Source organism: Heterodontus francisci, chromosome 34, assembly GCF_036365525.1.
Source record: "Heterodontus francisci isolate sHetFra1 chromosome 34, sHetFra1.hap1, whole genome shotgun sequence".
NCBI classification, from domain to species: Eukaryota; Metazoa; Chordata; class Chondrichthyes; order Heterodontiformes; family Heterodontidae; genus Heterodontus; species Heterodontus francisci.
In genome coordinates this window covers 34,297,441-34,300,911 of record NC_090404.1, presented here as the reverse complement: position 1 = coordinate 34,300,911, position 3,471 = coordinate 34,297,441, and the positions used below count along the sequence as shown (strand labels likewise).

The 3,471-nt window shown below is 43.8% G+C and overlaps 1 non-coding gene across 1 annotated transcript; it reads right to left on the bottom strand.

Moving 5' to 3' along the window:
* Positions 1 to 3,096: 3,096 nt before the first annotated feature.
* trnac-gca (transfer RNA cysteine (anticodon GCA)) lies at positions 3,097 to 3,185 on the bottom strand. Its single transcript is given in 2 exon segments — positions 3,097 to 3,132; positions 3,148 to 3,185. It is a non-coding gene; the product is annotated as a tRNA-Cys (tRNA).
* Positions 3,186 to 3,471: the final 286 nt, after the last annotated feature.

The window sequence follows — 3,471 nt, the reverse complement described above, 5'->3', positions numbered from 1 at the left end:
AAAAGGAAATTAAATTTACTTTCAAACTGACTTTCCCAGCTGCTCACTCGCTCACACGCTGCTCCCGAAAAAGCTGCTGCACTGAAAGGAAAGTTATTTTAAACCGCCCAAATATATAGTGTTTTACTTACCCAGCAGCCCCCTGGCCTCCGCCGAAAAAACAAAAGGAAATTAAATTTACTTTCAAACTGACTTTCCCAGCTGCTCACTCGCTCACACGCTGCTCCCGAAAAAGCTGCTGCACTGAAAGGAAAGTTATTTTAAACCACCCAAATATATAGTGTTTTACTTACCCAGCAGCCCCCTGGCCTCCGCCGAAAAAACAAAAGGAAATTAAATTTACTTTCAAACTGACTTTCCCAGCTGCTCACTCGCTCACACGCTGCTCCCGAAAAAGCTGCTGCACTGAAAGGAAAGTTATTTTAAACCGCCCAAATATATAGTGTTTTACTTACCCAGCAGCCCCCTGGCCTCCGCCGAAAAAACAAAAGGAAATTAAATTTACTTTCAAACTGACTTTCCCAGCTGCTCACTCGCTCACACGCTGCTCCCGATAAAGCTGCTGCACTGAAAGGAAAGTTATTTTAAACTGCCCAAATATATAGTGTTTTACTTACCCAGCAGCCCCTGGCCTCCGCCGAAAAAACAAAAGGAAATTAAATTTACTTTCAAACTGACTTTCCCAGCTGCTCACTCGCTCACACGCTGCTCCCGAAAAAGCTGCTGCACTGAAAGGAAAGTTATTTTAAACCGCCCAAATATATAGTGTTTTACTTACCCAGCAGCCCCCTGGCCTCCACCGAAAAAACAAAAGGAAATTAAATTTACTTTCAAACTGACTTTCCCAGCTGCTCACTCGCTCACACGCTGCTCCCGAAAAAGCTGCTGCACTGAAAGGAAAGTTATTTTAAACCGCCCAAATATATAGTGTTTTACTTACCCAGCAGCCCCCTGGCCTCCGCCGAAAAAACAAAAGGAAATTAAATTTACTTTCAAACTGACTTTCCCAGCTGCTCACTCGCTCACATGCTGCTCCCGAAAAAGCTGCTGCACTGAAAGGAAAGTTATTTTAAACCGCCCAAATATATAGTGTTTTACTTACCCAGCAGCCCCCTGGCCTCCGCCGAAAAAACAAAAGGAAATTAAATTTACTTTCAAACTGACTTTCCCAGCTGCTCACTCGCTCACACGCTGCTCCCGATAAAGCTGCTGCACTGAAAGGAAAGTTATTTTAAACTGCCCAAATATATAGTGTTTTACTTACCCAGCAGCCCCCTGGCCTCCACCGAAAAAACAAAAGGAAATTAAATTTACTTTCAAACTGACTTTCCCAGCTGTTCACTCGCTCACACGCTGCTCCCGAAAAAGCTGCTGCACTGAAAGGAAAGTTATTTTAAACCGCCCAAATATATAGTGTTTTACTTACCCAGCAGCCCCCTGGCCTCCGCCGAAAAAACAAAAGGAAATTAAATTTACTTTCAAACTGACTTTCCCAGCTGCTCACTCGCTCACACGCTGCTCCCGAAAAAGCTGCTGCACTGAAAGGAAAGTTATTTTAAACCGCCCAAATATATAGTGGTTTACTTACCCAGCAGCCCCCTGGCCTCCGCCGAAAAAACAAAAGGAAATTAAATTTACTTTCAAACTGACTTTCCCAGCTGCTCACTCGCTCACACGCTGCTCCCGATAAAGCTGCTGCACTGAAAGGAAAGTTATTTTAAACCGCCCAAATATATAGTGTTTTACTTACCCAGCAGCCCCCTGGCCTCCATCGAAAAAACAAAAGGAAATTAAATTTACTTTCAAACTGACTTTCCCAGCTGCTCACTCGCTCACACGCTGCTCCCGAAAAAGCTGCTGCACTGAAAGGAAAGTTATTTTAAACCGCCCAAATATATAGTGTTTTACTTACCCAGCAGCCCCCTGGCCTCCGCCGAAAAAACAAAAGGAAATTAAATTTACTTTCAAACTGACTTTCCCAGCTGCTCACTCGCTCACACGCTGCTCCCGATAAAGCTGCTGCACTGAAAGGAAAGTTATTTTAAACCGCCCAAATATATAGTGTTTTACTTACCCAGCAGCCCCTGGCCTCCACCGAAAAAACAAAAGGAAATTAAATTTACTTTCAAACTGACTTTCCCAGCTGCTCACTCGCTCACACGCTGCTCCCGAAAAAGCTGCTGCACTGAAAGGAAAGTTATTTTAAACCGCCCAAATATATAGTGTTTTACTTACCCAGCAGCCCCCTGGCCTCCGCCGAAAAAACAAAAGGAAATTAAATTTACTTTCAAACTGACTTTCCCAGCTGCTCACTCGCTCACACGCTGCTCCCGAAAAAGCTGCTGCACTGAAAGGAAAGTTATTTTAAACCGCCCAAATATATAGTGTTTTACTTACCCAGCAGCCCCCTGGCCTCCGCCGAAAAAACAAAAGGAAATTAAATTTACTTTCAAACTGACTTTCCCAGCTGCTCACTCGCTCACACGCTGCTCCCGATAAAGCTGCTGCACTGAAAGGAAAGTTATTTTAAACCGCCCAAATATATAGTGTTTTACTTACCCAGCAGCCCCCTGGCCTCCGCCGAAAAAACAAAAGGAAATTAAATTTACTTTCAAACTGACTTTCCCAGCTGCTCACTCGCTCACACGCTGCTCCCGAAAAAGCTGCTGCACTGAAAGGAAAGTTATTTTAAACCGCCCAAATACATAGTGTCTTACTTACCCAGCAGCCCCCTGGCCTCCGCCGAAAAAACAAAAGGAAATTAAATTTACTTTCAAACTGACTTTCCCAGCTGCTCATTCGCTCACACGCTGCTCCCGAAAAAGCTGCTGCACTGAAAGGAAGGTTATTTTAAACCGCCCAAATATATAGTGTTTTACTTACACAGCAGCCCCCTGGCCTCCGCCGAAAAAACAAAAGGAAATTAAATTTACTTTCAAACTGACTTTCCCAGCTGCTCACTCGCTCACACGCTGCTCCCGAAAAAGCTGCTGCACAGTTCTATTGTTCCCCTTCTTCTGGCCAGTTCAGACTAATGAATGACTGCTCTCTGCACTGGACAGCTGTTTCTCGTTGCACCCCGTTTCTAAAAGTCTCTGCTCCAGGTGAGGCTCGAACTCACAACCTCGGCATAGTTCATTAATTGCACTGCTGTACCACACGCTTACCGATTGCGCCACTGGAGCCGCATTGCTCCCTTTATAGTATGGCGAATTGTAGGCAAGTTAGCTGAACATCAGTCGTCTGGAAAATGTCCGAATCTTTCATAAAGGAAGTATTAACAAGCACTTGGAAAATCATTGTCTGATCAAACAAAGTCAACATGTTTTTACCGAATGGAAATCTTGATTGACAGATTTATTCCAGAATTCTGAGGATGTTACTGAAAGGGCAGGAATGTAGTATAATTGGATTTCCAAAAGGCATTCGGTAAGATTAATACATTAGATAAAGGCTCATGGAATTGAAGTA